General features: G+C 42.5%; 1 protein-coding gene across 3 annotated transcripts in view; it reads right to left on the bottom strand.

The window, feature by feature from the left end:
- LOC138850970 (fat-like cadherin-related tumor suppressor homolog) overlaps positions 1 to 27,042 on the bottom strand; it is a 336,277-nt gene that overhangs the window by 25,131 nt on the left and 284,104 nt on the right. The window lies entirely within an intron of this gene.

Raw genomic sequence — 27,042 nt, 5'->3', positions numbered from 1 at the left:
GGTCCACACACCCCCTACCTTTCCTAAAGCCTCCTTGTTCATCTGCTATCCTATTCTCCGTCTTACTCTTAATTCTTTCAATAATAACTCTACCATACACTTTGCCAGGTATACTCAACAGACTTATCCCCCTATAATTTTTGCACTCTCTTTTATCCCTCTGCCAATCCCTAGGTACCTTACCCTCTTCCATACATTTATTAAATAATTGCACCAACCACTCCAAAACTATATCCCCAACTGCTTTTAACATTTCTATCTTTATCTCATCAATCCCGGCTGCCTTACCCCCTTTCATTTTACCTACTGCCTCACGAACTTCCCCCAAACTCACAACTGGCTCTTCCTCACTCCTACAAGATGTTGTTCCTCCTTGCCCTATACACGAAATCACAGCTTCCCTATCTTCATCAACATTTAACAATTCCTCAAAATATTCCCTCCATCTTCCCAATACCTCTAACTCTCCATTTAATAACTCTCCTCTCCTATTTTTAACTGACAAATCCATTTGTTCTCTAGGCTTTCTTAACTTATTAATCTCACTCCAAAACTTTTTCTTATTTTCAACAAAATTTGTTGATAACATCTCACCCACTCTCTCATTTGCTCTCTTTTTACATTGCTTCACCACTCTCTTAACCTCTCTTTTTTTTCTCCATATACTCTTCCCTCCTTGCATCACTTCTACTTTGTAAAAACTTCTCATATGCTAACTTTTTCTCCCTTACTACTCTCTTTACATCATCATTCCACCAATCGCTCCTCTTCCCTCCTGTACCCACTTTCCTGTAACCACAAACTTCTGCTGAACACTCTAACACTACATTTTTAAACCTACCCCATACCTCTTCGACCCCATTGCCTATGCTCTCATTAGCCCATCTATCCTCCAATAGCTGTTTATATCTTACCCTAACTGCCTCCTCTTTTAGTTTATAAACCTTCACCTCTCTCTTCCCTGATGCTTCTATTCTCCTTGTATCCCATCTACCTTTTACTCTCAGTGTAGCTACAACTAGAAAGTGATCTGATATATCTGTGGCCCCTCTATAAACATGTACATCCTGAAGTCTACTCAACAGTCTTTTATCTACCAATACATAATCCAACAAACTACTGTCATTTCGCCCTACATCATATCTTGTATACTTATTTATCCTCTTTTTCTTAAAATATGTATTACCTATAACTAAACCCCTTTCTATACAAAGTTCAATCAAAGGGCTCCCATTATCATTTACACCTTGCACCCCAAACTTACCTACCACACCCTCTCTAAAAGTTTCTCCTACTTTAGCATTCAGGTCCCCTACCACAATTACTCTCTCACTTGGTTCAAAGGCTCCTATACATTCACTTAACATCTCCCAAAATCTCTCTCTCTCTCCTCTACATGCCGAATATGTAAAACTGTTCAATTAGCAAGAACTCATTTAAAATTAAATTCTTTCTGAAATTTTCTCTTATACGTTTAAAGATATATTTTTTTCATTAATGTTAACATAAAAATTTTTAATTTTGCACCAAAAGGATCTTAGAAAACTTACCTAACCTTATTATAACAAGAGCAATTTATTTTAGCCTAACCCAACTAAATATATTTTAAATACGTTTACAATAATTTAGTACTAAACAAACACAGTGAAATATATATTTTTCGTTACGTTCAGAATGATTTTGGCGAAATTATTGCATACACAAATTTTCACTTGTCCTATATGGCAAGATGAGCGTTGCTATTTAAGCCAAGATCGCAAGTTCTGCCTATTCGGCACGACATATATATATATATATATATATATATATATATATATATATATATATATATATATATATATATATATATATATATATATATATATAACAAGGAGGGGTGTTAATGTTGCAGTTTAAAAACTATAGTGTAAAGCACCCTTCTGGCAAGACAGTGATGGAGTGAATGATGGTGAAAGTTTTTATTTTTCGGGCCACCCTGCCTTGATGGGAATCGGCCAGTGTGATAATATATATATATATATATATATATATATATATATATATATATATATATATATATATATATATATGCTTTGCATTTTGTATCGTTTCTATTTTTATTAACAGGGAAAAGCTCGTCTTTAATCTTGTCATCCTTCAAAAAAAAAAAAAGAAACTATCCTCAAGAAGGAGTTCTTATAACTTCTGTACACTATGAGTCGGAGGGGCGCGGGGGCAACGACCCCCGGAAACAATCAGCCGGTGACTGGAGAGACCACTGTCACACACTCTCCCTTCCATAAACATACAAAGTACTGCTTCCCTTGTCCACCCTCCTGCATCCCTTCCTCCCATCAAGTCTCACACCTCTCTTTCTATCTCTCTCTATCTCCCCTTTCAGTCTCCCACTTTTTTATTCTCCTTTCCTCCATTCCCACACCAGTCTTCCTCTCTCCTCTGCTCTCCATTTCTCTCGTTTACTATACGTATGATACTCTCTCTTATTTTCTCTTTCCACTCGAGTTATCTGCTCATTTCTGCTCTTTATACCTCCGTTGTTCTCCTCCCCTACCTCAAAAAAACTCTACTACACGACCACCATCCAACACCCCTCCCTCATCACCCAGACCACCCCTCCCCCATCCAACACCCCTCCCCCATCACCCAGACCACCATCACCCAGACCCACACCCGTCCCCCATCACCCAGACCACCATCCAACACCCGTCCCGCATCAGCCAGACCACCATCCAACACCCCTCCCGCATCACGCAGACCACCATCCAACACCCCTCCCCCATCACCCAGACCACCATTAAACACCCCTCCCCCATCACCCAGACCACCATCCAACACCCGTCCCCCATCACCCAGACAACCATCCAACACCCCTCCCCCATCACCCAGACCACCATCCGACACACCCCTCCCTCATCACTCAGACCACCATCCAACACCCCTCCCTCATCATCCAGACCACCATCCAACACCCCTCCCTCATCACTCAGACCACCATCCCACACCCCACCCCCATCCATCAGACCATCCCCCTCCCCCCATTTCCCAGCTCTACGCGCAACTATTCCAATATCCGGAGCACCTTTCGTTAGCGAAGATCTGCCATAAATCAGTTTGACACAACTATTTCTGCTCGTCTGTTAGCGAGCAGGATGACACAGTCTCCCAGGTGAACCTCTGGTGATACCAGTAGTGAAACTGCTGTGATAGGGAGAGTGAAGCGGGAGGCAGTAGTGGTGGTATTGGTGGTGGTTGTAGTGGTGATGGTAGCAATGGTGGAGGTGCTGCTGTGGTAGGGAAAGTGTGGTGGGAGGTAGCTGTAGTAGGTATATCAGTGATGGTGAGGGTGGTAGCGATGATGGTGGTGCTGCTCTGGTAGGAAAGTGAAGCGGGTGGTAGTTGTGGTGGTAGCTGGAGTTTATCTTTAGTCTCTTCCTTAGGTCAGCGCCCCCGCGGCCCGGTCCTAGCCCAGGCCTCCAGGTAGTTGACCTGATCGCTCAAGCTGCCGCAGTCCAACGCATGCACCTCAACTTGACTGGTCAGGGAATGCTTTGCGGAATCTGTCGAGTTTCTTCTTGAAGACAGCTAGGTGTTTGTTGGTAATGCCCCAGATATATGAAGAGAGAGTGCTGAGGAGTCGAGGTCCCTTAACACTTACTAAGTTCTCCCAAAGTGTAATCATTGCTTACCTGCTTTTCATTGGGGGTATCCTGCACCGTCTGCCAAGCTTCTTGCTTTTAAAAATAGTAATTTCAGTGTGTACGTTTGGGACCAATCCCTCCAGTATCTTCCAGGTGTAGATTATGATGCATCTTTCTCGCTTACTTTCTAAGGAGTACAACACCATGGATTTCAAGCGTTTCCGTAATGTAGTTGCTTGACTGAGTTTATATAATCTGTGAACGTTTTCTCTACGTTTTCCAGCTCAGCAGTTTTGCTTGCTATGAAGAACCATTAGTATACAGCAATATTCAAGCCTAGAAAGGAGTGACCTTTAGTGCCATTATTGGCTTGGCATCTCTTGTTTTGAAACTTCTAGTTATCTTTGAATCTGAAATCTTCTAACATAATTCCCACGTCTTTTACATTTGACTTACGTTCTGTTGAGTAGTTTTTACTTCCTCCATTCTTATCTGACTTAGTATCTGAAATTTATCTTCATGGAACATCATATTGTTGTCAGTAGCCCACTGGAAGATTTGGTTCCTTTTGTTAGGAGGTTAAATGTCCATCTGCCCACCTACCCAGTTATTCCCTTTCGCATACATTTTGTGAGCAATTTTCCCATAATCGCGCTCTTTATAGGCGCTTGCAAAGTCAATGTATACTAAATCTGCATTTTGCTTGTCGTAATGGCCCAGCAATTGCAAAAAACAGGAGCGACTTCTTCTGAACCCACGTCGACCTGTGTTCTTCAGTGTTTGTGCCTCCATGTAACCGGTAAACTTGCTTCTTAAAATCAGATGTCAGAGCTATTTGTCTATAGTTCTTGTGCAATTACTGCACTCCACCTTCGTGGAATGGGGTAATACCAATGGTTTTTTAAAGACTATGGGATAACTCTAGTGTCTAGGCTTATTCTTCACAGAATATATAAGGCGTTTGATAAGGGTTTCTTGCAGATTTTGATAAATATCGATTTCCAAGAGTCTGGGCCTGAAGCGGAGTGCATGGGGATGCAATCAATGGCTTCTGCGAAGTGGAGTTTGAGTTATATTCGAGATCAGGAAGTCGTCTGGAGCATTTTGTGTTTCGTGAAGAACTTATTTGGTTTGTCAATTTTTATGCCACTGAGTCGTATTGGGATTAAATAGTATTTCACTCATTCCTTTGTCGTCGTCAGTGTATGTCTCATCTTCTTTATTCAATGGCCCGATACCAGGTGCTGTTTTTGACCTGGATTCTGCATATAAGAATAATTCTGCATTTCTCTCAATTTCACTTATGGCTAATAGTTGTCTCTCCAGCAGTCTGTGAGGTATTCAAGTTCAACGTCTTCTAATTTTCTAGCCAGTGTTAATTTTCGTTCTTCAGAGAGTCTACTATGTTTGAGGAGCTGTTATTCGTCTTTGCCTATAGAAGGCACGCCTCTCCCCTTTCTAACCTGCACCTTCTCCTGCGTAAAGGTATGTGTCTGGGGCGTACTTCCAATGACAGTGTCTGGAGCATACTTCCAGTGGCAGTGTCTGGAGCATACTTCCAGTAGTAGTGTTTGGAGCATACTTCCAGTGGCATTGTCTGGAGAATACTTTCAATGGCAGTGATCTCATGCTCTCGATATACTGCTTTAGGCCATCGTTTATCATATTGTCTTTCCAGAGCATATTAGAGAGCTCACGATTTATTAGCTCCCAGTTGATGGCCTTGTTGTTAGTGAATTTGTTGAGTTTACCCTCATACATGAGTGTGTTTTGCTAATTATGAACCTCTAATAGGTTGTGGTCGGAGTTCTGTTTTTAACAACATAATGTTCCGAACCAGCGTTTCATTATAAGTGAGTAAAAGGTCAAAGGTATTTTCTAGTCTAGTTGAGTCTGTTATTTGTTGGCATAAGACGAAGTGTTGCAGAGAAGTCTTAGTAGTTCAGTTGTGTTAAACTTTTCATCCAAACTAGCTGCTTGGATCATTTCTTCTGTTACAGTCGTTACATTTTAGGTATCTTAGATTGCAATATCCAAGCAATAGCATATTTGGGGTAGCAAACATTGCATTAGATTCAGTAAGGACGCTGCTGATGAACGGTATTGTTGCTCGGTTCAAGACACTGAATGTTTGCAAAACTAATGGTGTTATGTTGCTTGTGTCTTTGGTGATCCCACCGCTGGTACCATGATACCACACAGGATGGTACCTAGATGATGATGTATTCTTGATTTTATGTCACCATTGCTGCCTGAATGGTTGTAATTTCTTCGTTCGGTTATAGACTCACGTTGCCGGCAATCCTTTCACAGGAAATGCCCGGCAATTTGCATCATAACAACATCTCTCATTTATTGAGTCACTGCACATTTTAGGATGGAAGTATGTGCAGATCTTGCAATGACACGCTCCTTTATTCAAGAGTACACCATTTCCTTGGGCGGTCATAATGAGATACCATTTTTTTTTCCAGTTGGTCCATATTTTCAAATTCCCCAGGCATAGTGCCCACACACTTGGTTTTTATGATGGCCCTGTGTTATTACGTCCGGGTTGGGGACTATTTTGTTTACAGTGAATATACTTGACTTCTCTTCAACTAAATCTGTAATGGTGTCATTAGTCTGTAGCTAAATCAACACTGGGACGAAAGATTCTGGAGGATAATGTTCAGGTTACAAGTGCATCTTCCAACGAGTCTTCATTTACATCCGAATCATCCGATGGAATTTGAATATTCCAAATATTGTTATTAATGGCTTCTTTCTCGCATTCCTGTGTCCTGTGTATATTCTTGAAAAGGAATATATAAAGCCTCGTAACCTTCTTGCAAATCCAGAAGCACCTCTCTAAATTCACGTCACTTATGGAAACTGTTTACTCTTGTATAAGACACATTCCGTTTGGAAAAAAAATGTCACATGTAACCCCTCTTGTTGTTCCCCAGGAACTGCCCGCAGGTTCCACAATTATTTCTCCATGACCTGTCAGTATGCTGTCAACAATCCGGGACAGACCATCAATCCTAAATGTAACTAAAGTTTATATAAGCATCTGACAGCAGCTCACCAGAGGCACATGTGAAGGCATTTTCCACTAGTATACTCGTTCTGTTGACTAATGATCCGCTATTTTTGGTTACTGTTTCAGTACTAGTTTGTTGTGCCTTACAGACAGCCAGTGTGGCACAGTTGACAGCATGGTGGTGCAGTGACAGCAGTCACAACATAGAAATGATGGAATTAGGCGGCAATGTATGAAGCAGCAGTGTATGAGGCGGCAGTGTATGAAGTGGCAAGCAGACTATGAGGCTGGTTGGCGGTGGCTAGGGGGTGGGGGTGGGCGATGGTGGTAGTGATAGTATCAGCAGTGGTGTTGGTGGTGGTAGTGGTGATAGTATTAGTGATGGTGGGAGTGTTAGCGACGGTGGTGGTCTACCTACCTGGAGGGTATTCCGGGCATCAACGCCCCCGCGGCCCGGTCCAGAACCAGGCTTTCCGGTGGATCAGAACCTGATCAATTAGTCTGTTACTGTTGGCTGTATGTAGTCCAACGTACGAACCACAGCCCGGCTGATCCGGCACTGACATTAGGTACCTGTCCAGCTCCCTCTTGAAGACAGCCAGGGTTCTGTTGGTAATTCCCCTTATGCTTGGTGGAAGGCTGTTGAACAACCTTGGGCCCCGGACACTTATTGTTTTTTCTCTTAGTGTATCAATGGCGCCCCTACTTTTCATTGGGGGATGTGATGCTATTAATGGAGGTAGTAATGGTATAAGTGGTAGTGGTGATGGTATTAGTGGTGGCGGTGACAGTATGATGGCAGTAGTGACGGTGGTGGTGGTCTTAGTGGTGGTGGTGGTGATGGTCTTGGTGGTGATGGTCTTGGTGGTGGTGGTGGTGGATGGAGACAACATGGCAGTCGGGTAATGAGAAAAACATTCTTATGATTCATTTAGTGTGTGTGGCTAGAGAGAGAGAGAGAGAGAGAGAGAGAGAGACTAACATAGGATAGTCGTGACTTTCACTGTTCCAGGGTTAACACAAATGATCCACACGAGACCCACTGAGATTAATTTGAAATTAATTGAATTATACCACAGTATCCTCACTGTGTGTGGTGTTGGTGGGGGTGTTGGAGTGTTGGTGGGGGTGTTGGAGTGTTGTTGGGGGTGGTGTCCCTAATGCAACTGAAAATGAACTTGCCCCTCACACATAATTTCTCCTTAACTAACGAAACTGTAATGACACGATTGTAAAGAAACCAGGGTACGGGGTACGGGACGGACCTGAACTCGCGGCGAGTTCAGTCCCCTCCCGTACCCTGGTTTATTCCTCCTTACCCACGAGTCTAGTCTCTTAGACAAGTTCATTACTTCTGTTGCTTCTCAATGACAGGTCTCTTGATTAATAAGAGACAGGTATCTTGATAAATGAGAGAGACAGCTTCCTTGATGAATAAGAGAGAAGTTTTTGCGAATCAGACACACAAATATTTCACAAATATATATACAAATAAACACACGTGCAACTTTCTGAATACTACAGTTAGGCTACGTTTTGCTCGCCAGGAGGCTTGATATAACTCTCTTGGCGAGTGAAACGTTGCCTACGAGGTAAAGGTATTCATATTTTTCACCTGATTGCCCATGCATTCTTACCTGTGAAGACACAGGTGAGTATGAGTGAGTGTGTGGGAACCTCAGCTCACCACCACCAACGCACCTTCCTTCAATACCACTTTATTCCTTCAAAAATATGGAAATCCTCTCAGGTGGAAGTGGGTACGCCAGACCAACTTCAACTTTTTAGTAATAACGTGATTTGTATCCCAACTCTGCAGCAGCGATGATTACGAAATTTTTTATCTTTTATTATAAAATTATATACACACGCAAATACACACACACACACACACACACACACATTATATATATATATATATATATATATATATATATATATATATATATATATATATATATATATATATATATATATATATATATATACTTTCAACACACCGGCCGTATCCCGCAGAGGCAGGGTGGCCCAAAAAGAAAAACAAAAGTTTCTCTTTTTAAATTTAGTAATTTATACGGGAGAAGGGGTTACTAGCCCCTTGCTCCCGGCATTTTAGTCGCCTCTTACAACACGCATGGCTTACGGAGGAAGAATTCTGTTCCACTTTCCCATGGAGATAAGAGGAAATAAACAAGAATAAGAACTAGAAAGAAAATAGCAGAAAACCCAGAGGGGTGTGTATATATATGCTTGTACATGTATGCGTAGTGTGACCTAAGTGTAAGTAGAAGTAGCAAGACGTACCTAAGTCTTGCATGTTTATGAGACAGAAAAAAGGACACCAGCAATCCTACCATCATGTAAAACAATTACAGGCTTTCGTTTTACACTCACTTGGCAGGACGGTAGTACCTCCCTGGGCGGTTGCTGTCTACCAACCTACTACCTATAATATATATATATATATATATAATTTATATATATTTTATATATATATACATTAAATATGTATATATATATATATATATATATATATATAATGTGTGTGTGTGTGTGTGTGTGTGTGTGTGTGTAAGCTGAGTATTAGAGGTGAAGATTCACAGATGGTGGTGACAGAACGTCAGCTGATGCCTCTCCCCTTTACTGCCTCGACACCTTGTAACACAGGTGCTTCACATGACCACTCACCGCAACACAAGTGCTTCACATGACCACTCACCGCAACACAAGTGCTTCACATGACCACTCACCGCAACACAAGTGCTTCACATGACCACTCACAGTGTACCACACTCCAGGATATTCCCCCGAGTGCTCGCTCCCGCCTCTTCCCTCTGCATATATAAATACAAATGCAACGGAATCATTGTTTTCGCTTGTGTCTTGAACATGCGAAGGAACTGGCAGGCAGGAACAGCAGTATAATCCTGTGTACTGCTCTTGTTCATGGTGCAGTGTCCGTAAGGCTCAATTATCTTTAATGCTAGTCTATTATGATAAATTAATAATAGTTATACATGAAACACCAAACCTATAATCACTTATCTGTATCTAAATAATTATATGATGATCTATAATTGTCTATATTTGTACATGATAAACCATTCTGATAATATAATTACATGGAAATTTTCTGACACAGTAGTATAACCACTGTTGACGAAGACTTGTGTGAAGGTATATGGCGTCGTAAGTCATTCTCTTTACTCAGTCAGTCAGTTAGTCAGTCATCTTGCTAGCTGCCCTCGCAGTTATTGTTCGTATTATGCTACATGCCTGCTTACATGTTAATAAATGTTAATAAATGAAAATAAATGCTCAATTTTTTTTATAAGTGGGGAAGTAACTTTAATATCTCATATTGTGATACTTGTCTCGACACTGTGGAACTATCAGTTAGTTGATATACGTTTGAAGAGTTTCGAGAGTTTATCTACTCTCTGAGCCCGGCCATGGGCCAGGCTCGTCTGGTGCTTGCCTGGTCACCCAATCTGTTGCTGCTGGAGGCCCGCTGCTGGAGGCACCTGCTGCTGGAGGCCCGGTATTTTATGGCAGAAATCCACGGCTATAAGAAACTTTCTAGTTTCTAACAGCCGTAGCAACTGTAAGACTGCTGCATCCTAGTTCCTAGTTTAAGGATTATAAAGCGTAGTGACAGGGTTCTGTACCTCCTCCGGCCACACAACACAGGCTAATACGACCTCAACCTTTACAATGATGTAAACTTGTAAAGGAATTACGGTGCTTAGTTAAGACTAGGTTTTGTTTAACAGGTCCGCCGTGTTGCATTGTGTTACTGAAATATGACAAGAACGCAAAGTTCCTGACATGAAAAGAAAGTCACTTACATAACAAAAGTTCCTGACACAATCAAGTTGCTGGCACAACAAAAATTACTGACACGAGTTAGTGGCAAAAGTTTGGCACGAGTTTCTGAGAATAAAAGTTTGACACTTGTTTCTGACGTAAGTTAGTTACACAACAAGAGTTTCTGGCACAATTAAAGACCCTTAAACGAAAGTTTGACTCCGTAAATGCTCCTGATAAAAGTTCCCGACAACAGAATTTTCCGATACAACAAAAGTGAAATCTTAGTAACGAGTCGTAGTCAACATCACCCTCACTGGATTGTAATAAAAACAATAGGTTTCAATACGATTAGTATCTCTCGCCAAACAATAGCTACATTTACTGTGTGCACTGTACGAGTGAATACAATCTTGACTCGCGAAATAGCTACTAACACGATTGTAGGTGAGGTTAGAACCCATGGCAAGCGAGTCATAAGACTCTAGCATCACCTGTTCCCTGATTTGAGTAAATGCGATATTAATGTTTAGATGCAAGAAACTCGGAACGTTTCTCGTCAGTGTTCAGGGAAATACTTAAATCATGAATAAATATTATCAGTATTAAATTATTATTATTAGTAGTATTACTGCTGATAATACCAATATTATTAATCACAAACTTTTGATAAATAGTTTTTTATAGCGCACTTTTTTATTTAATTAATAATGATAGTAATAAAATAATAATGTTCGTTAGAACAAGCATTAGTTGTATATATAAAAATTACTTAAAATACTTTCTCTTCGTAGTCGTTTTCTACTTTTCATTGTAACACAAAGTACAATGTTGTGTGAAGAAATTGCAGAGGTGAAGAGCAAGCTTTTACTGTGGTAATGTTACCTGGAGGGTATTAACGGGGGTCAACGCCCCCCGCGGCCACGGTCCACGACCAGGGCTCATTATTGAAAAGTGCAGATATGTCTTCAACTTTCTAGCACACGAGACCAAAAGAGCCAAAGTAAACAAAGAACACTCAGGTGTCCACTGTAAACAGCTGTGTACCTCATGGTACAATATTCTCATCAATTCTGTTTCCCATTATCGTGTCTGACGAATGTATATCTCAGGAGTACTGCACGATCCTTCGCAGACGATACTAGAATATTCATGGGAGAATATTCGAGAATACGGCAAACTTCCAAGTATTCCGAAGGGCCACTAAAAGTAATAGGATTTACGAGGGTAAATTTTACCTACCTCGTCATCGGAAAAAAATGAGATAGAAAACTAGAAAGTTATACAACATTGTCATATCACTAGTAACTAGTTAATGGTACAAGTCGGACCGAAACGTCATCAAAAGTTTCATTCTATGTGCGGGTTATTTGTGTATTGTTCCAGTGACGGTATTGTGCCTTGTTTATTTTTTAAAACACGATATACAAGGGAAGAGGTATGTAAGAGTCCTGAGCTACTCTTCTTGAGTGATGATACTTGTAACGACGGTACTCTTTACGACACGTGTACTCTCTAAACTGGAATACACCAAAAGCCCCACTCAAAGCCTGAGACAAATAGTCTATAAATTATGCACAGAACCTTCACTTCCCACATCTGTTCAAACAAAACTTATTACGAACGCCTAAAATCGTATAAATTATACTCTCTGGAGCACACGATAGGAAGATGCACCGTAACTCCTGGAAGATAATGGAAAGACTAGTTTGAAATCTAGGCACTGAGAGTGTGAGAGATGGTGCAGAATACCCTAAACAAAATCAAGGCCACATTCAAGGAATAACTGTACAGGTGTCAAAGTCTTCAACCTCAAGGAATAACTGTACAGGTGTCAAAGTCTTCAACCTCAAGGAATAACTGTACAGGTGTCAAAGTCTTCAACCTCAAGGAATAACTGTACAGGTGTCAAAGTCTTCAATCTCATTTCAGAACACAGAATTACCAAGAGGAAATCTTACATGTCACAGACCAGGCTGGGGCTACTACGATGAGCCGCCGCCTACAATAACTACGAATACGTTAGGTCTTTCTTTCATGGGCGAGGGGTGCCTTGATGCTGGTGAAAGGCTCTTGTTCCAGCTAAGTGGAGCTACGCCTCCCTTTCGAGGGAAAGAGAATTTAGCTCGTTTATTGGATTCTGGCTCAGTAAGGAAGTTCTCTAAGAAGCAAGACTGCTAAGCACTCTCATTCCCTTTACTGGCTCTAGTGACGGCACTCTCATTCCCTTTACTGGCTCTAGTGACGGCACTCTCATTCCCTTTACTGGCTCTAGTGACGGCACTCTCATTCCCTTTACTGGCTCTAGTGACGGCACTCTCATTCCCTTTACTGGCTCTAGTGACGGCACTCTCATTCCTTTTTCTGGCTCTAGTGACGACACTCTCATTCCCTTTACTGGCTCTAGTGACAGCACTCTCATTCCCTTTACTGGTTCTAGTGACAGCACTCTCATTCCCTTTACTGGCTCTAGTGACAGCACTCTCATTCCCTTTACTGGCTCTAGTGACAGCACTCTCATTCCCTTTACTGGCTCCAGTGACAGCACTCTCATTCCCTTTACTGGCTCTAGTGACGGCACTCTCATTCCCTTACTGGCTCCAGTGACGACACTTTTCACTCAACATTTGGTTTTAATACACCTCTCGGCGCTTGACTCACACTGGCTTTCACGTCTCCTTTATTTCTTTTCCTGGCGATCACTTTGAAGCGCTGCGTTCCTTTCTACATCTGGCTTGTGCCAAGATTCATCCTTGTTACTCCCTCCCACTCCGAAGCTCTTCACAAGACGCGTCTCACCAGGATGGACGGGACTCGGCGCTCTCTCTCTCTCTCTCTCTCTCTCTCTCTCTTACCTCCTTACACCAACTCTTGTTTCTCTTCAAAACATCCATACGGATAAGAACCAAAATATCAGGAAATTTTCTTTTCTTAAATTATTTTCATTCGTTTTACTTATTCGGCATCTGCCATGTTCCTTAAACGCATTCTTTATATTTACGCCATCGCTGTTTACCTAATTAATCAATAACTGCAAATCCTCCAAACATGAACTTTGTTTGGCAACACCTCGTGTGTTCGTGCCTCTGATTCCTGATCGACTAATCTTGCCTATAATGCCCTCTTACATTATCCTTCACCTGGTAATACCAGTCATGTTTCTGCGAGTGTCCTCACTCAAAATAGCTCTCCTGCCTTACAATAAAGCTGAAAATTCTCATCACATCCCAGCCTCCGCCTGACTCCGGAGAAGCAGCAGCCAGCCAGCGGTGCTCACAGTCTGCTCAAGGTCCAATAATACACGTTACAAAATGGTAAAATGAGACTTAGCTTTATAAATATATTTTGTAAACAAAACTTTTAAGTAAGCGACAACTCTATTTCGATATCGATACTAAATAAAATAAAAGTGAATTGTCGAATCAAATTACAATCTTTTATTTTGTTCTCTGCCTTTTTCCACCTATCGTCCCCCTTTCTCTCTCTCTCTTTCTTTCTGGCTTTATACCTATATAATTTTCCATTCCATTTCTTCATACAAACACATTATTCTTGCCACCGAGGATTTCCGGTGGGCGAAGGAGCCCCGAGGCATCTTAACTACATCTTCCCTTTAATCTATACTTTTAAAGCATTTCCGAACGCTGGCTTTCTGCTGCAACAACACCTGACTCGTCTCTACGACGTCGCTAAGACAGAACACAAGACGTCTTCTGACCTCCTTTCTTAATAAAAAGGTTACCCTCGCAGCGGGTATCATTTTACTGATGACATACAATACCGTTGATGAATAAGATAAATGTACTACACTTGTATATCTTTATTGATGAAATATTCTGTAAATAGTGTCCCATTACCTGTGTCATTAATGGTAAGGTTGAAGGTGTGTGGTGGTGGAGGCTGTGTTGTAACTCGCCAGGGTTGTGTTTGTGTTAGTCGAGAGAGAGAGTTTCTGAAGCTGCTTCTTAAACTGGCTTTGCTGCCACTTACTCAACTCATTTACTCAACTCTAGACTGCCGGCTCATGTTATACATGATCTTGAAACTGTGAATGAAGTTTGCCTTTGCCTTATTAAGCTGATTCCACTTTCATACAATTCCTGAGGCTAGAGAGACCCATTCTGACATCCTTATGGTTCACCTGTCTTCAATTCTCGTGTCTGTCCTGACAGAATCTCTTAAGGTTTGAGAAAACGTGGCTATGCGCCCGCTTTCCCTTCTTTCCTCGGGGAAGCTAAGGTTCACTTTCATACTCCTGCTCATACATTTATTTCCTCAGAAGTTCTGGGGAAAAGTCTTGAAAATTCTGAACGCTTTCATACACGACTGATCAGCTGGAAACTCTACATGCATCATGTATGGTGACCTAAATTAGTGCTCGTTTGTGAAAGATTACTAGTGTGTAATAACAGGTTCAGGACAATACTCGTAGTGGCCCAATTTCTTGATTATTATTTAAACTCCCGAAACCTAAGTGAACACAGGCAGCAGAGGCAAGAAAATTTGGCCGTATGCCTCTCGAATCCTGGGAATCAAACTTGGGACTTTGGTATGAGATGAACGCTCATACCACAGAGCTCCAAGTCACTTAAAACCGATGGCTTTACCTTTGACATACCTTTCAATTTCGAGATTTTTTTTTTTATTTCCGAAACTAGATTTTGGGTCAGGCTCTTCTGGTGCTTACCTATGAAAACCTGCTTAATCTAGCAGTTTCCGCTTGAAGACTTCTACGCTTGTTCCAGCAGTGTTTCTGATATATTCTGGTATAACATAACATAACATAACATAACAAAGAAGGAACACTGCAGCAGGCCTACTGGCCCATGCGAGGCAGGTCCAAGTCTCCTACCCGCTTAAACCAATGCACCCAACCTAGTCAGGTCAGGTCACATTCACTTAAGGAAGGAACACGACAACTGACCTAGTAGCACAAACTTATCAGGCCCAACTCACACCCACCCACACCCACTCATGTATTTATCTAACCTATTTTTAAAACTACACAACGCTTTACCCTCTATAACTGTACTCGGGAGTTTGTTCCACTCAACCACAACTCTATTACCAAACCAGTACTTTCCTATATCCTTCCTGAATCTGAATTTTTCCGACTTAAAACCATTGCTGCGAGCCCTGCCTTGGGTAGATATTTTCAGCACGCCATTTACATCCCCTTTATTTATTCCTGTCTTCCATTTATACACCTCAGTCTCAAATGATGTTGCATAATCTGGGGCGACGGATGTTCATACAATGTGCTCTTATCGAGCTTTTACGGTGCCCCTGCTTTTCAATGGGTTTATTTTGGACTTCCTCTCTTATCTCTCACTCCAGTATGGTGTTATGGTAGTGTACAGGTTTGAGACAAGGACTTCAAGTACTTTCCGGGTATATATTATGTATCTCTCCTCCGCTCCACTGAGTACATATTCAGAACTTTAAAACATTCCCAGTAATTTAAATACTTTATTGACTCTATCTGAGCCGTAAATGATCTCTGTATCTGTTCCAGTTCGGATCTCTCTCCAGCCCTGAACGGGATCGTCAACACTGAACAATATTCTGAACGAGAGAGCACAAATGATTTGAAAGCATCACCACAAGCACTATTTCCCTTGTTTCTGGTGGTTGTATACAAGCCACCAGATACAACCTCCCAACAGTTCAAGGAACAGCTACTGAAAATCGATTACTGTTTGGAAAACCTTCCAGCTCCATCCCCAAACATCTTACTGCTTGGTGATTTCAACCTAAGGCATACAAAATGGAAAAATGTAGCAAATAATGTTATAGCTGAAACAATCCCCGGAGGTAGCGCAGATGAAAGGTCTCACACACATGAGCTACTAAGTCTCTGCGAAAAACACTCCTTAAGCCAGCAGATAGTGGAGCCAACAAGACTAGAAAACACACTTGACCTTATCTTCACAAATAATGAGGACCTGATAAGAGACATAAGAATATCAAAAACAACTAATTCCGATCACAATCTAATCGAAGTCCAGACGTACATGCATAGGGGTCCTGAACAGCAGAATGCATGTACCGGTGAAGGTGTCTTCACAAAATACAATTTCAACAACAAGAACATCAACTGGGACCAGGTAAACCATGTCCTAAACGAAACATGTTGGGAAGATGTCTTAAATGACATGGACCCAAACCAGTGCCTTGAAAGGATCAACTTCCTGGTAGCCGAAGCATGTTCTAGGCATATTCCCCTAAGAAAGAAGAAGAGCAGGAGTAAACTGGAGAGAAAAAGACGCTCCCTCTACAGAAGACGACGAAGAGTCACTGAGCTCCTCAGGAGTGCTAGAATATCTGATACACGAAAGGAGGCGCTGACCAGGGAAGTGGAAACTATCGAACTTAAGCTAAATGACTCTTACAGGAACCAGGAGAGGCAGGAGGAGCTTAAAGCTATTAGTGAAATTGAACGAAATTCAAAATATTTCTTTTCATATGCCAAAAACAAGGCAAATACCACATCTAGTATCGGGCCCTTACTCAGACAGGATGGGACTTACACAGATGACAACAAGGAAATGAGTGAAATATTGAAATCCCAGTACGACTCTGTGTTTAGTGAACCACTAATCGGTCTGAGGATCGACGACCCAAATGATTTCTTCATGAATGAGCCTCAAAACTCCATAAATGTATGCCAGATTTCCGACATTAGCCTAACTCCGATAGATTTCGAAAAAGCCATTGACAACATGCCTATGCACTCAGCCCCGGGCCCAGACTCGTGGAACTCTGTTTTCATTAAGAACTGCAAGAAACCCCTCTCGCGTGCCCTAAGTACACTATGGAGGAGAAGCTTGGACATGGGTGAGATTCCACAGTCACTTAAAACAACGGATATAGCCCCGCTCCATAAAGGTGGCAGCAAAGCATTAGCTAAGAACTATAGACCAATAGCTCTGACGTCCCACATCATAAAAATCTTTGAAAGAGTGCTAAGAAGCAGGATTGCAAATAACCTGGATTCCCAAAATCTGCACAATCCAGGGCAACATGGGTTCAGGGCAGGTCGCTCCTGCCTCTCACAACTACTGGATCACTATGACATGGCCTTGGATGCACTGGAAGAAAATCAGAATGCAGATGTAATATACACAGACTTTGCAAAAGCATTTGACAAATGCGATCATGGTGTAATAGCCCATAAAATACGTGCTAAAGGAATAACTGGGAAAGTGGGGAGATGGATCTTCAACTTCCTAACAAATCGAACACAAAGAGTAGTGGTCAACAGAGTTAAATCGGAGGCTGCCATAGTGAAGAGCTCTGTTCCACAAGGCACAGTACTCGCCCCCATCTTATTCCTTATCCTCATATCAGACATAAACAGAGATATACACCACAGCACCGTATCATCCTTTGCGGATGATACTAGGATCTGCATGAGGCTGTCATCTGCTGAGGACGCGGTTAACCTCCAAGAAGATATAAACAAAGTTTTCCAGTGGGCGACGGTAAACAATATGATGTTCAATGAGGACAAATTCCAACTACTCCGTTATGGAAAACTGGAGGAGATAATAACTAGAACAGAGTATACTACTGACTCCGGCCATACAATAGAGCGGAAAAATAATGTAAGGGACCTGGGAGTAGTAATGTCTGAGGATCTCACTTTCAAGGATCACAACAGTGCCACGATCGCACGTGCAAAGAAAATGATAGGATGGATAATGAGAACTTTCAAAACGAGAGATGCCAAGCCCATGATGATCCTTTTCAAAATCACTTGTTCTCTCTAGGCTGGAATACTGCTGTACATTAACATCTCCATACAAAGCAGGTGAAATCGCAGATCTAGAGAGTGTACAGAGATATTTTACTGCACGTATAAGTTCTGTCAAGCACCTTAACTACTGGGAACGCTTGAAAGCACTTGACTTGTACTCGTTGGAACGCAGGAGGGAGAGATATATCATAATCTACACTTGGAAAATCTTGGAAGGAATGGTCCCAAATCTGCACACAGAAATCACTCCCTACGAAAGTAAAAGACTGTGCAGGCGATGCAAAATGCCGCCAATAAAAAGTAGGGGCGCCATTGGTACACTAAGAGAAAACACCATAAGTGTCCGGGGCCCAAAACTGTTCAACAGCCTCCCATCAAGCATTAGGGGAATTGCCAATAAACCCCTGGCTGCCTTCAAGAGAGAGCTGGACAGATACCTAAAGTCAGTGCCGGATCAGCCGGGCTGTGGCTCGTACGTCGGACTGCGTGCGGCCAGCAGTAACAGCCTAGTTGATCAGGCCCTGATCCATCGGGAGGCCTGGTCGTGGACCGGGCCGCGGGGGCGTTGATCCCCGGAATAACCTCCAGGTAACCTCCAGGTAATCCACCCCGCCATTTTGGTAGCTGTCATGATAGTTGCCTTACTGCGTTCTATGAAAAAAAAAAAGTCAGCCGACATAATTACTCCCAGGTCTTTGACACGGGGCAGCATTTGGGCATCTTTATAGCCGAAACTTTTCGCCTTCACAACAGGCTTCTTCAGTCGAATACAAATAAATACAACAAAGACAGTACGTGATCACTCCGTCACCCTTGGTAAGAGGTGGTCAGTCCCTCAAGCCTAAAGCCTAGGCCTGCGGCCAGAAATTATATACAAGAACACAAGTGAGGTGAAGCAGCGATGACCTATAAATTATATAATGTGTAGTATGGGGTTAAACCTGCGCCATTCAGCCGGCAGAGGAGCACATTATCTCCCAGGTGCGCGAGCGCACTTTCTATCAGGAAGAAAGATAAAAAAACAGAAAGGAAAAAAGAACTTGCAACAAATATCTAATTTCTGAGTTCAAGTACACCATGTGAGCGAGTGGTGAGGCGAGTCAGCGAGTGGTGAGGCGAGTCAGCGAGTGGTAAGGTGAGTCAGCGAGTGGTGAGGCGAGTCAGAGAGTGGTGAGGTGAACCAGCGAGTGGTGAGGTGAACCAGCGAGTGGTGAGGCGAGTCAGCAGTGAGGCGAGTCAGCGAGTGGTGAGGCGAGTCAGCGAGTGGCGAGGCGAGTCAGCGCTCGGTAATCCTGGCTGACAGTCTCAACTATTGACACAAGGATGAAAAAACGGGAAGCTCTTTGTTACAGAATAGGAGTTCTTGGTATATGAATTAAGATACACAAAGGTAACTCTTTCTAGCTCTAGCTCTCTCTCTCTCTCTCTCTCTCTCTCTCTCTCTCTCTCTCTCTCTCTCTCACCGGCTCTCTCTCACCAAGGTAGTGAGATACAGAAAAGAGAAAACACATTCGCCATCATTCATTCAATCACTGTCCTGACGCAGAACAGTGACGCCAGTTCAGACGGCCCTCCCTATTGCATATCTGTATATTAATAAGTGGAAGGGAGTAACTACCCTTTTCTCTGTACAAATTACTAAAGCAAAGAAAGGGTGATAAAAAAAGATGATAAAAAAATGGACTGATAATGTTATGAATGACAAGAAACTGGGTGTGAAAGCTCTAAGCGAAACAAAGCTAAAGGGGGAGTGGCAGAATTTCAGTGGAGAGAAGCACTACCAGGAAGGGCGCCGCAACAGATCAGCACGGATGTAAGGATGGTAAATCATAATCTGTGAAAATGAGAGTCCTGTGAAACACAGATTTGACTGAGGAAAAGCCGTGGTGGGGAGTATGTCATTGGGTTGCAGGAGAGCAATCAGTATGATCCCATCAGAAACTGGAGGAAAAGATAGTAGCAAAGGAAAATATGTTGCAGTAGACTAAAGAATACAGTAACTAAGGAACGGAAGACGATGAGTGATTCTATGGGGAGGAAATTCCAGTATGTGCGAAGCTAACGAGTGGGGTTGCCCAAGTAAAAATATTAAGAAACGTTACTATTTGAGATGTATGTAAATGACTGAGTACAATATGCATTTCTCTGCCTATAAAAAGAGGCTACTAAAAGGGCTATAGGCTAACAGATAAAATGAGGACCACTTAGGCAATGTGAGAGTTAGTACAAAAAAAATAGCAACTGGAATTCAGGGCAATCAAGCGTAAGCTAAAGAAAATTGCGGACAGACGATCGGAGACGACAAAGTATCAGAAAAACTGAACAACAAATATCTTGCAAGAAGGATTTGTAAGTGTTACATCTGAGATACTGTAAAGTAAAAGGACACAAGTGCAACTAATGTGACATTTATTGTGGCAACGTTTCGCTCTCCAGGAGCTTTATCAAGCCGTAATCAAGCCGTAATGGCTTGATAAAGCTCCTGGAGAGCGAAACGTTGCCACAATAAATGTCACATTAGTTGCACTTGTGTCCTTTTACTTTACATATTGTCGGTAATTCTACCAACTTTATTACAATCTGAGATACTGCCAGAGGTACACATCAACCGCATATCATCGACAGCATACTGGAACTTTAGCAAACAAGTCTTTAAGACTAAACACGGCATACGTGGCCCATTACAGAATATGCAGCACCAGCATGTGTCACTTCAAATCACATCCAGAAGCTTGTGAAGGTCCCCAGGTTTGTCGCTACACTGGTTTCTGAGTCAGTCTTATGATTCTTCGAGGAGAGAGTAAACAAACTGTACCTGAAGACTAGAGAAGATATACGATTTGCACGATGTTCTGGGGAATTCACTGAACGGACAGCAAAAAATTGTCCCTATCCGTCTGATTCGCAGAAGGATGATTAAAGCACAAATTAGCTACAAAAACGTTAGAGATCCCATCCATACCTTTTATTAATATACTTCATTTTGTTTGCGATACAATCATGAGATTACTTAAGCTATGGCACTGTAATGTTTTCCAGAATCCTCACTGTAGCCATAGTTGTGCTAGTCATGAATATTTTATATTCCGTTAATGCTACATCAACCTCTGCTGTACCTGCTTCTATATATATAAAATATTATTAACTCCAGCTCTACCTGCTTCTATACACACCACGTATCGCTCTCTATTACCCTCTACTAAACTTGCTTCTGTATACATTAAACATTATGCTATACCTGCACCTGTACGCAATATAGTGTACATTATCAGAACTAATCTGGATGAGGTCCGCGGCGCCAGATTAGACGACAGGACCACACGTTCCTCCCGACGCCACATTAAATTCAAGTTCACCGAACAGCTGATGGGATTACACAGCCGAATTACCGCTTCCGTGTGAGCTTAGAAAGTACACCGGTGCTGCTGACCGATAATTTATTCTGACGCAGCACAGCGTGTACAGGTACAAAGTTGTAATGAATTCCACATGTTAGTAGTTAGGTACCGTGTGGCCCTAATCTGCCTGGATACACGGTACATGTAGATGAAATGTACACTCACGCTCTGTTGAACGATGCAGCGCTCAGGCTACACTGTATTTTGAGACTTGAAGGAGAGAAGCTCTGTGCTCTCTCTCTCTCTCTCTCTCTCTCTCTCTCTCTCTCTCTCTCTCTCTCTCTCTCTCTCTCTTCCACCGAGGCAAGGTGACCAAAAAGAAAATAGCAAAAACACCTTCACTATAATTTATTCAATACCTGTCTTGCCAGAAAAATGAAGATATCACAATTGAAATAACCATCCAAGCAACATCGTCCCAGCCCCCGCATCGCCTTCAGACTGCAGACACTGCACTTCCCACCTCCAGAGCTCAATTCCGGATAACCCTGAATCCCTTCATAAACGCTACCTTGTTCAAACTCCAATAGCACATCAAGCCATAAAAACACTGGTATCCACTCATACCATTCTCCGACGCTCACTCATGCCTACTAAGAGCTCAAGCTCCCAGCACTCGAAACCTTCACCCCAAGGAGCGGTCCTGTCGCCTTCACTGTTTCCGCTCCTCATAGTAGATATATAAAAAAAATACTAACTACAGTGTCGTATCATTCGCGGACGCTACAAAATAATCATATATGTCACCTCTGTAAAAAAACAGAAAAATAACTAGAGAACAAAAGCAAATTCTTCCAGCGCGCAGCAGAAAATAAGATGTCCAGTGCTGAAAAATTCCGACTTTTCAGAAATGAATGGAGCAATGTATGCAAAAATCAGGAAGATCACGTGACAGAACGAAAAAAACATGAGGGACCTGGGTGTAATAATGTGAGTTGTCATATATTTATTTTAGAGAACACAGTAAGGACAATGTCGCAAAAGCTGCCTGAATAACGATGATGCGGGTTATAAGAGCTTTAAGTACAAGGGAAATAACACCAATGGTGACACTATTCAAATAACTTGTGCTCTCTCACACTGTTCAATGTTGACTTCCATCAAGGCAAGAATGAGATCAGAGCCGTAACATCTGTTTTTTATTTTTTCATATAACAATATAAACATTTTAACTACTGGGTTGCCTCAGTATGTGCTGAATATGTACTTTCTGGAATGAAGGAGAGAGAGACATATAATAATAAATACGTGGGAGATACTGTGGATAATATTTTTATAATTACCGAGGTGTCTGTAGAGACCTCGGAGAACTTTTAGGAGGCTTTTTGATGATAATTTAATGGGGATTTTTAAATGATACTAGTTATTTTAACCTGGTATGATAGTATTTATGTTGAGTGTTTATGCTCGTTATTTCTATTGCTTGAAATTATAGCCTTTTTTTTTTACGGTACTGTGTATATATCTTTTATGGCAGTGAGTGCTGAGTGACCTAGGCGCTCAAAGTAGTCCATAAATGTTACAACAACTACTGCTAGAAAGCCTGCAAACTATCATAACAATCTATAGAATTGAGAGAAATGGGAGAAAATATAAAATAAGCACTGTTGAACAGCAGGGGCGCCGTGGGAACAATAAGGCAACACTATGTCAACATCCGTGGTCCCAGACTATTCAACATTCTCTCCACATATATCAGAAATTTTGCTGGAACAAGCGTAGAGGAGATTCAACCATTGTCTTCGCCCTGTGCCAGAACAACCAGGCTGTGATGGATACGTGGGCCAGCTGGCCGCCAAAAGCAACAACCTTGCCGACCAGGCACGCAACAGATAAACTTGGCCTCTGGCCGGGCTGCGGGAGTAAGAAAGCTCTCGAAACCCGTCACAGGAATGAATTGACCTCTACAGTAGTAAGTTGATAATGAGAGTGTGAATTTGATAATGGTAAACACTGGAGCTGCTTGGAGCGATGAATCAAAAAACGGTTCTATTATTATATAAATAAAGCAAAGTAAAATTTGTCCATCTTAGTTCTCTGTCATATCTGTACCCCGTCCATTCAGAGCTAAACAACATCTGGACTGCCTTTTATCTTGAATACGTTCCTTTTTATCCAACCTTCCTCCTCGTCCTCTTCGTCCTCCTCCTCCTCGTCTTCCTCCTCCTCTTCCTCCTCCACTGCCAGCACTGGCTAAGTGGACACGACACAAAGGCGACCCTTCACAAACATCTTTGGCTGCTTTCACCGACACAACTCGCGCTTTCCTTCCTCGACGCTCCTTACTTTCTTCCTTAATACATCTTTTACTTTCTTTACCAACGCATTTAGCAAATTCTCTCATCGACACACCTTTCGCACGTTTTTTCTTCTTTCCCGTCTCATATCATACACTCCTGAGTTTCACCAGGGATCTTGTGTTGGTCTCGTCTGGCTCCTGCACACTATACCTCACTCTCGCCCTGTTCCTTAACACTGAGTGTCACACTCGCCCTGTTCATTCACACTGGGTGTCACACTCGCCCTGTTCATTCACACTGGGTGTCACATTCGCCCTGTTCATTCACACTGGGTGTCACATTCGCCCTGTTCATTCACACTGGGTGTCACACTCGCCCTGTTCATTCACACTGAGTGTCACAGCACAGGACCTGAAGCGACTGTCACCACCATCTTATTTCAGACTACCTACCTGGAGTCTACCTGGAGGGAATTCCGGGGATCAACGTCCCCGCGGCCCGGTCCACGACCAGGCCTCCCGGAGGATCAGGGCCTGATCAACGAGGCTGTTACTGCTGGCCGCACGTAATCCAACGTGCGAACCACAGCCCGGCTGATCCGGCACCGTCTTTAGGTATCTGTCCAGCTCCCTCTTGAAGACAACCAGGGGTCTTCCCGTAATGCCCCTTATTGCTGGTGGGAGGCTGTTGAACAGTCTTGGGCCCCGGACACTTATTGTGTTTTCTCTTAGTGTACCAGTGACGCCCCTACTTTTCACTGGGGGTATGTTGCATCGCCTGCCAAGTCTTTTGCTTTCGTGTAGATTATGATATATCTCTCTCGCCTGCGCTCTAGTGAGTACAAGTCAAGTGCTTCCAGGCGCTCCCAATAGTTAAGGTGTTTGATGGAACTTATACGTGTAGTAAAGGTGCTCTGTACATTCTCTAGCTCTGCAATTTCACCTGCCCTGAATGGGGATGTTAATGTACAGCAGTATTCCAGCCTAGAAAGAATAAGTGATTTAAAAAGGATTATCATTAGCTTAGCATCTCTTGTCTTGAATGTTCTCATTATCCATCCTATCAGTTTCCTAGCAGATGTGATAGTGGCATTGTTGTGATCCTTGAAGGTGAGATCCTCTGACATTACCACTCCCAGGTCTCTCACATTACTTTTCCTCTCTATTGTGTGATTGGAGTTTGTAGTATACTCGGTTCTAGTTATTATTTCCTCCAGTTTTCCATAACGGAGTAGTTGGAATTTGTCTGCAAAGCAAACCTGGCCACTTTTTAACCACAGCTTTTGGCAATCACGTCACTTCTTCAACGTTTCATAAACTAATCCAACCACCTTTACACACACACACACACACACACACACACACACACACACACACACACACACACACACACACACGAAAAACAGGGAAAGGCTGCACATGTATCTGGACAGACTGCAAGATTGGCCAGACAAGTGGTTGCTTGAATCCAACCCCACCAAATGCAAGGTCATAAACAGTGGGAGAGGGGACAGAAGACCAGACATGGCGTATGGTCTCGGGGGACAGAGACCGCAGCCCTCACTCAAAGGGAACGACCTAGGGGTGAGCACAGTGTCCAGTATAACGCCAGAGGCTCACATCAACCGAATAACCTTTGCAGCCAATGCTTGTCTGGCAAATTTAAGAGTAGCCTTCAGGAATCCAAACAAAAAAGTCTTTCTTGGCACTTTATACAATGTCAAGAGTTATCGTCGAGTGCGTAGCACCAGTATGGAACCCATACCTGAGGAAGCGCAACATGGGCTTGTTCCTGAGTTAGGGTGCGTGTGTTACAGGGAGAGACTAATGGAACTGACTCAAACAACAATGGAGGATAGAAGAACTAGGGTAGACACGATAACATACAAAATACTCAGGAAAATTGAGACGGATATGTTATTTGAGAGGCAGACAAAGATATATTATTTGACAGGCGAGAAACTGGAACTACGGAACACAGCTGGAAGATAAAGACACAGATGAACCACAGGGATGTCAGGAAGTAGCTGTTCAGTCTCAGGGTGGTCGAAAAGTGGAATGATCTCGGGGAAGAAGTGGAGGCAGACTCGATGCATTGCTTTAAGAACAGGTACAACAGTACTCACGAAGCTAGGAATGAATCAGGGCAAGTGGCAAGATGAGAGGTGGGACCAGGAACTGCAGCCACATACAGGTGAATACACATGCTTCAAAAACACTAAATAAACAGTTGTGACTTCAAGGGATGTTCAGGTGTTAACAGTCTCTACTGATGTACTGTCATGGCTACATCAGAGTGACAGTTCTTGTTCTGAAGGGACTCCAGTTTGTAAATCTTGCACCTCAACTCTCTGGTCTAAGAGCCCTTGCAGTGCCTTAAGTCTTTCTTCAGTACTTACCTTTCTCACTTCTGCAATATTGTTTGTTGCAAGTCTATGGATTTTTTACCTTTTAACTGATACACGTCTAGCTATTGTCAGCTACTGAATGCTGAATCTTTTGGGGGGGGGAGGAGAGGGGAGGGAAGAGGAGGAAGAGGGGAGAGGAGGAGAGGGGGAGGGAAGAGGAGGGGGAGGGGAGAGGAGGGGGATGGGCCACTATAAAACATCCCTTTTTTTTCCCAATTTTTGGTCTACCGTAAGTTCTTTATAAAAAACGGTATTTTGGCACTCCGATATTTGAGAGCTATTGCAAAATTAGTGGAAGAAAAGTTGATTGTTATAAACCCTTTTCCGGTGATAACATGCTGACGATCCATACCTTAGAGCAGTGGTTCCCAAACTTTTTCAGCTTGTTACCCAATTTAACATGCCACATAAAGCATGTTACCCCTTTCACAAAATGTTGTTATTATTGATATATATGGCTAAATTAAAACACTTGAGATATTTTCTTTTATTTATTGTATTTGAACATTGTGCATCTCTAATGACTATTACCAAAAATGTCAAGAACATCAGTGGGATGGATGGAGTTGCATACTTGAAGCTAGTTTAGGAATTCTTGGCTTCATACCAGCTTATGTCTACCTCGGCTGATGCTCACAGATAAACTGACAGTGTGAAATAGAGGCAGCCTCAGGAAGTGAGTGACGCGTACTGGACAGGTCGATCTGGGCTACTGAGTGACTTTTGTCCTGAAGCATACTTGTCAAAATACTTTTGGGTTTCCACACA

This window comes from Cherax quadricarinatus, chromosome 17 (genome assembly GCF_038502225.1).
Source record: "Cherax quadricarinatus isolate ZL_2023a chromosome 17, ASM3850222v1, whole genome shotgun sequence".
NCBI classification, from domain to species: Eukaryota; Metazoa; Arthropoda; class Malacostraca; order Decapoda; family Parastacidae; genus Cherax; species Cherax quadricarinatus.
Note: the sequence above shows the minus strand (reverse complement) of the source record. Positions and strands in the feature narration are given on the sequence as shown.